The sequence below is a fragment of the Bidens hawaiensis genome, unplaced genomic scaffold, assembly GCF_021521415.1.
Source record: "Bidens hawaiensis isolate Kalapana, Puna unplaced genomic scaffold, B.hawaiensis_p1.1 tig00054016_1, whole genome shotgun sequence".
In the NCBI taxonomy this organism is placed as follows: domain Eukaryota; kingdom Viridiplantae; phylum Streptophyta; class Magnoliopsida; order Asterales; family Asteraceae; genus Bidens; species Bidens hawaiensis.
Genome location: NW_027499728.1, coordinates 30557 through 38913, shown reverse-complemented (window position 1 = coordinate 38913; position 8357 = coordinate 30557).

Genomic DNA, 8357 nt, shown 5'->3' with positions numbered 1-8357 from the left:
TTGTGAGAGGACGCGATGGGGTGCCACATCTATAACACGGCCAGGGACGTGCACACCATGATAGTTAGGGTATGGAGAAGGGTGTGGAGGGACGACGTGGGAGTACTAACAGGAGTTAGGGCAACTTCTGTTGATTAATTATTTTTAATTATATTATTAATAATAAATCAGTAATTTATCTCCACCCACCCCACCTCAGCTCAAAATCACATTTCATATTTTACTCCACCATAACACATTTTTTAATGTGAAATGGGAAACATGAAACCCCATTGCCTGCATGGAGAACTCACACCTCCCCTATGCGACAGTGCTGGATGTGGTAGCAAAGGTGAAGTGATTAGGGTGTTATTGATGGCAGCAGTGATGGCAATGATACCTGCAACAACGGGTAAAGACAAATATTCGCCGTGGGTGTGAATCATCTAGATCTTTTTAACTTATATTATAATAGTTACTTGTTTTGATTCATTTGTTAGTTTAAATAGACCCAAATTGACTGGTTTGAGATAACTCAAAATATAGACATATATAATTATTTTTTGCTCAAATCAAATCCACTTATAGTATTAAAACAAAGGTTTTTTTTATCCTACACGACCCATTCCTATTGGATGAAAATTTTATTTTCATAAATAACAAGGTGTCATAATTTCTAAACAATAAAATAATTCAAAAAAATTCTTAAATTACCAAACAACAGGACGCGCCAGTTTTTTGACATCTTTTTTTTGACTCATTAACCCGTTTGTACATTCAAATCATCTTAAATGTACCTCTAACTCTAAATAGGGATGAGTTCGGTACCGTACCGGTATCGAAAATACCGATCCCGAAAATCACCAAATCTTGGTACCGGTACCGGTATCGAAATATTCGATTCGGTACCGGTACCAGTACGGGACCGGGACAGTACCGGTATTGAAGGTAAAAATTCAGGAAATACCGGTACCGTACCGATCCCGAAACTCAAAACTTTGGTACCGACGGTACCAAATCGGTACCGATTTCGATACTGGTACCGGTACCAAATACCAAATGCTCATCCCTAGCTCTAACACTCTTCATTGCCGACATACCTTCCAAGATGTAGAAGTTTAGCAATCGTTTCTTCTCTTTACCGTCCAACCTCCAAATTGTATTTTCTTTTCAATCTTCAATTGCATTCATGAATGAAGTAATGCATTGTATTTCATATATTTAATAACTTTATTTGATTTTCTTAATTGTGTTCTTGAATTTTAATTTTCCTAAAGATGTCCTAATTATTTATAAATATTTATTTCATTGAATATACATCTAAAGTCATTAAGGCTGTGGAATGGTTCGGAACCGTGGGAGTCAAACTGGAACTGGACCAGAACCGAAAATGATTGAAATAGAACCAGAACCGGAATCTATTACAGTAATCGGTTCAGTTTCAGAACCGGTAAAGTCGGTTCTTGCTAATTGGTTATGTGCCAGAACCGGCTCGGTCGTTTATTTATCAAATGGGTTGTGCAAACATTGCAAATTGCAAAACAAGTTTAATAATTATATGTCTTCTTTCATGATAAAATTAATTTAGATTATAACATGAACATCCATTACATTTTTTATTAAAACCTAATTGTTAAAATTAAATAAATCATTAGTGACAATATATTAAAGGAAGATCATATCATTTTATATTATATTACCTTATGTCACACCCCAACCTAAGGCGGAAATGTCGTGGCGTGATCCGATTGCTCACAGCTCGAAGATACTATAATGAATATAAATGACAATATCTATTTAATTATTTTATTTCAAATGTACACACAATATCCAAATATAACAAAACAATTCAATAAATATACATAACAAATTTAAATTCAAGTTTGTCTTCATTAAAATTCTAAGGTCTTTCTAAGTGTCCATACTTCAACTTCAATTCAATAGCAACCTGCATATGCGTAGAAAACAGCGTTTGTCAACAACACATGTTGAGTGAGTTTATCACCAGTTTTTACAACAAAATAATGATACAATAAATAAAAGAAATAAGCAAAACGTAATAAATTGCGGTAATGAAATCAAACCATGAGCAAATAAGGTGTCAATTAAACCATTGCCAAGCGAATCGGGCGCTGGTAAATCAACCATGAGCAAATAATAATAAGACCGTTGCCAAGTGAATCGGGCGAGAGTAAATAATAACGAGAACCCTATATAAGGGGATATGTTGGACCTCTCCGAATACGAATGTGCACATAAGTAAGCACATAACAAGTATATTTGATCAATCATATACAATTACACGCTTGCTAATTTATGACACACACACACACACACACACACACACACACATATATAGGGTTAGTTACATTTAAGAACTCAGAAAAAGTTAAGAACCTTTAGAAACTCTTAAAAACCAAATATTTTTTTGATTTTTTTTATATAATAACATTATTTGAGAGTAGTTTTATCATATTTGATATGTAAATTTTTTATTTACATATATAAATCACAAGTTTACATATATGTAAAATTTATGTAATCACAAACTTCCATATGTGTAAAAGAAAATTAGATATCCGTAAAAACTAATATGTATCATTGTAATCATATATATAAATATTAAAAGTGATAAAACTACACTCAAATAATATTAACATACAAAAAATTTTATAATAAAACGTTAGTTATTATAAGTTCCTTAGAATTCTTATATAATTTAAGAGATTCTTTAATGATACTCATCCTATATATATATATATATATATATATATATATATATATATATATATATATATATATATATATATATATATATATATATATATATATATATATATATATATATGAGATATGCATATGTCACCAAAACGTTTATAAAACTTAGTAAAATAGGGGAATGACAAAACTCACCTTAGTTTAAAGGCAAGTGAATAAATAAATACGATAAATGAGTTAACGAATAAGCGAGTCGTCCACTACGCGTCAAACAAGATAAACAATTAGAACCTAAAACTTTGAGATATGATAATATGAGTAAAAATGAACTTAATGCCACTGGAATCAATCCAAACGGACGTCTAGAACTCCGGTTATGCTAAATTAAACGTTTAAGCGAGTCGGTATTGACCAGAATCCGAACAATAATTCGAAAGTCGGGTTTGGTAAGTAGCCTTAAAATTTTGTTACAAGAATAAAAGTCTTCTGGACCGAACGTTGAATCCGACCAGAAGCATGAGAAAACGTAAAGTCAAACTTGTTGAATGTTTTGTCCTTTAACGGGTTTTAAGCGAATTAACCAGTCAACACCCTTCAACCACCGAAATTGATTGAAGGTTATTAACTAGGGAATATACATGAACGACTTTACGGTTTACAACTTGCCGAAAAGTGAAAAGATCAATCAAGAAGATGAGTCAAAGGTCGGTGCTTAAGCAAAGCCAATCTTTGAGTGTTGTATCTTCAACAAATAATCAAAAACCAAAGGATTTAAGGTGGCACAGAGGAGGTGATGGCTGGAGAGGCTTCTCTAGGGTTGGTGTAAAGTTTTGTGGCAGATAATTAAGAGTTGTTTATATAGAATAAGCATAAACGAACCATATTTGGTTAGTTTGCTCGTTTAACGAAACCGAATATGTTTTTAATGATCAAATCAATAATATAATCAGTAAATTTTGTTCTTGATGAAGTGGTTATGTATATGGACATGTATTTTAGTTATGTTAGTTTTCTTGGACCTTAATTCACTCGATTTATGCCAAAAATAAGCGATTTTCATGCAAAAAGGAACTAGAAAAGGAGATCGGGTATGTAATCTATACAGGGACTCTAGCGCGCCACGCGACTAAGGGAAGGGAGCCCGTCACACGGAGCCCGGGGGCATTTGGTTCAGAATTGATTTTTGATGATATTGGTCCTTGTGGTTTGATATTTGGATAATTATTGAACTCTTTATGCTTAAAATAAGAAAAGAATTACTTAAGAAAGTCTAAACGGCTTAAAATGAATATTAGAAACTTAAAAGTCTTATAAGTATTTGATTTTAAACTAATAATAAAATAAAGATCTAAAATATTTCCGGTCGGGTTAAACGTAAACAGATACGGGTTTGGAAAATCCGAAATGTTACAATCTCTCATACTTTAGGGAATTTCGTCGAGAATTAAGGAAAACCAAAGCATCATCATTTTAAAAATAATTAAACTTTTAAGAAAAATATTATAAAATAGAACTTTTAATAATCGAAGCAGCGCTTCAAATGAAAATCCGATAAAGGCACTTATATATAGGATGTACCAGCGGCGTATCCACCATGTCCTTATCATCTTATCTATCGTACCGTTACTCAAACTATCTTCGGTTATAAACTATGCACACAATTTTACTTATTATGATTTCCATGTGAGGACTCGAATAATTATGTTCGCGACCATAATTACTCTTATCGTTGGATGGTCCGCATAATCCGTTCCGTCATGTGGGTCATAAAACATTCAAAATAAAATTTCTAAGAGAAAACAAATGTTTTGATAACTTTAAATATAATTTCAAAAGACACTTAATAAATGTTCGAGTTGGATTAATAAAACCGTGAAATTTCTAAAACATCTTTTGCTTTTTAAAAGTACAATTTTGAAAATTGAAAGAAAACAAATTTCATGAAACAGATGTTATTGTGATAATCAAGAATAAGGAAATGAAATAGAGGTACCAGATCCTAATAGACTAACTTTGATAAAAGAAATTTTATTCATGAAATGAAACGCTCCAATAGTTCAAATTGAAATCATCCAATATCGCAAATAACTAAAGATTCAATACAATGCATAAACGAAAAAGATAAGATAACTTAAGATAGAAATAATGAAGGCAAAATCTTCAGAGTCTTCAAGCAGCTTCAGTTACGGTTTCCTTGATTCACTCGACTTGAAGCACTTGAGGTAGTTGGGTCCATAATAACTTGAGCAGTCGATGGAGGTGGATGTGGAATAGTTTGGGTAGGTTAAGCTTGAAAAGATGGCACTAGTGAGGTTTAGGTGGTGTAAGCTTGGTAGACTTGGGCTTGCGGGTATGGGCTTTGATAAATTTGAGCTAAGTAAGAAGGATCTTGGTTGACAGGAAGAGTTTGGAGAGTGTAAGACTGATGGGTTTGGACTTGATAAGCATTGGTAGTGTAGTAGGGTGCAGTTCTAGTTTGAGCTTGGCGAGTACGAATTAGTTGAGGGCACATATTGTGAAGATGACTAGGATCTCCACAATGGTAGCAGGTACGGGTATTAGGAACACTGGGTTGAGCATATAGGTAGTAGTGGTTCAAGGGGTACGCGGAACAGATCGTTGTGGAGCATCTTGAGTACTGGGCGGCATATGGCAAGTGTTAGCAAGGTGACCAAAACGGTTGCATTGGCCGCAAAGTGTAACATCCGCATTTCTATGAATAATAAATAACAGAAAGTTTTTATTATTAACTGTGTGTTGTTAATTTAATTGTGTGTTGGTGTTGGATTATGATTAGGATTGGGCTTGGGAATGGGTTATGGGCCACAGGGCCCATGGAACCCATATATAAACCCCAACCCCTCCCCATTTCTCCACTTCATTTCTTTCATAACACACACACTCAAGAACACACACACTTCTTTCTCTAGCATTCCCGATCCAATCCAAGCAAAAAGAAAGGCCGAATCTCATGTTCAACGTCATCAAACAACAAGAAACACCATTAGATTCTCGGGTTGTCCCGAATCCGAACCCGAGACCAAAAAGGCGAGTTTCGACAAAAAGGTTAAGTTTTATGGTCAGATTCGACATGCAACCTGATATATTAGTAGATCGGGTTGTAAGAAGTTAGAAAAACGTAAAGTTGTTGGGCCGAGTGTTAATGGTTTCGTTATAGGACAAAAGGTGATATCCGAACCTCATGAAACACGGGTATACAAAGTTGGTACGACCCAAAACCCATAAAAAGGGTATAATCGAGTCCTAAGGAAGAGTCACGGAGGAAAAACGATTGAAAATGGTAAAAATGAAGAAAAGGAGGTTGTATTCGCATAAAATGACTTCGCATCGCACAAGCCATGCGAATCCATGAATTCGCATCGCTCAGTCATGCGAAGCGAACTTCCCATGCGTAGTGAGCTTCCCATGCGAAGCGAATTCTCATGTGAATTCTTCCATGCGAATTCTTCCATGTGAATTCTCTCATGCGAATTCTCTCGAAATTGTTGTAAAACGTGACCCGATTCAATTTTCCGATGCATTTTGATAAAGGACTATTAAAGGGCTCTGCCCCTTGGACCCTGCTAGGGGTTGCCGCCCCTAGACCCCGCTACCAAGGGCGCTGCCCCTGGACCCCCCGTTAGTTGAGGGTTTCATTTACTTAGATGTAAGAAGTAGTAGTAATGGATAATTGATACTCGTAACTTGTTACACAGTTAGCGGTGCACAGCTAAGGAAGGGCATTGCCATTAACTCAGAGAGAAACCGACTACAGGTGAGTTCTAGCCCCATTTCTCTTTGAAATGTTTTTGGGGTTGTGTGCATACTTGTAAGACTAGAAGTATACATTTATATAGCTATATGTTGAAGGAGAATAACTAATGCAAGAACGAAAGAATGTGTATGTGCTTAGTTTGATAACTAAATATGATTGTAAGAGTCAAATAGAATATAATGAAAAAGTCAGGGTGGCAGGCTCTTCTAATACCTGGGCAAGAATAGAGTGGCCGACTCTATGATATTGGTGCAAGAGGTTGAGTGGCAGACCCTTATAATATCTGTGCAAGAGGTTTGGGTGGCAGACCCTTATAATATTTGTGCAAGGGGTTTGTGTAAGGCCCCGTTCCCGGTAACCCTACTTTGGTGTTGGATTTACTCACAAACACAGTTTTAAAATCAGAGTAAATTAAAACTTCGTGGAATAATTAAAAACTTCAAACATCACATTACAAAACATTCATTATTGTCTTAACATACAATTGTCTTTTCATCTGTAATTAATTAAAACAGTCATAACACTTCATCATGGATGCCAGTCTCTTTAGTCCATGCCCTGTGTCCCTCCTTAAGCCAGCTGCCTCAACCTATTTGCCTGCGTGCATACTAAAAGTCAGCTACGCTGAGTGAGTTCTAGTTAATCAATTAACATACAATACATTCATATCCTTACTCATACGCATCCGAAGATACGTATTCATACCTTACTTACTCTTATTTCTTTCATACAAACTTTATATACATGCACACACGCTTACGTACTTTCTTTCATAAGGCCTTATGGTTTACCATAGACTATTCTATCTCTACTATCACAGATATTATTAGGGTCTGGTCCCTTCTGTCTCAGATATTATCAGGGTCTGGTCCCTTCTGTCTCAGATATTATCAGGGTCTGGTGCCTTCTGTCTTAGATATTATTAGGGTTTGGTCCCTTTGTCTCAATAACCATACCTGTCACATCACTCGATCATACATTTATTTTCATTCAATACTTTACATATCTTCTGGTCATGTATATACGTATATGTACATATTCATTCGTATAAACATTCCATAATAACATTCAATACTTAGTCATACATATCACATATCATACACTTACCACCTAAGTTAAGTGTATTAACAACTATCACAAAGGAGTATACACACAGCCCCAAAAACATAACGGATAAAGGGGCTAGAAACTCACCTGAAGTCGGTTTCTCTCGCCGTTAATAGTAATGCCCTTCTTTAGCTGTGCACGGCTAACTTTTGTTTGCGGGTTCGAGTTCAAATCTTGACAACTCGAGGATCTGGACGTGATTCTTGTTGCTTGACGATGTTAAACACAAGATTCCACCCTTCTTTGGCTTGGATTTTAAATCCGAGTGCTAAAGAGAGAGTATGTGTGTGTTTCTTGAGTGTGTGTGTGTTTGGATGAGAAAAGAAAAGAAAGGAAGAAGTAGTTGGGTATATATAGAGGGGGTTTCATGGGTCCCACCACCCATTCCCAATTCCTACTCCCAATATTATCCAAATACTTAACACACGACTAACTTAACGACACACAATTAATAACAAACTTTCTATTACGTATTACTTAACAAAAGTTGGATGTTATAGTTTGGGTGGCATACCCTTATAATATCTGTGCAAGAGGTTGGGTGGCAGACCCTTATAATATATGTGCAAGAATATAAGAATAGTTGTATTCTATGTAAGAATAATGTAAGGATAGTACCAAATAACATTTGTACATAAATAGAGGACGTGTAAGAATAATCCTATAACTTGATAAACTATAACTCATTAAGCGTAGCTGACTTTTAGTATGCACGCAGGTAAATAGATTGAAGGAGCTGGCTTGAGGATGGCACGTGGCAAGGACTGGAAGACTGGCA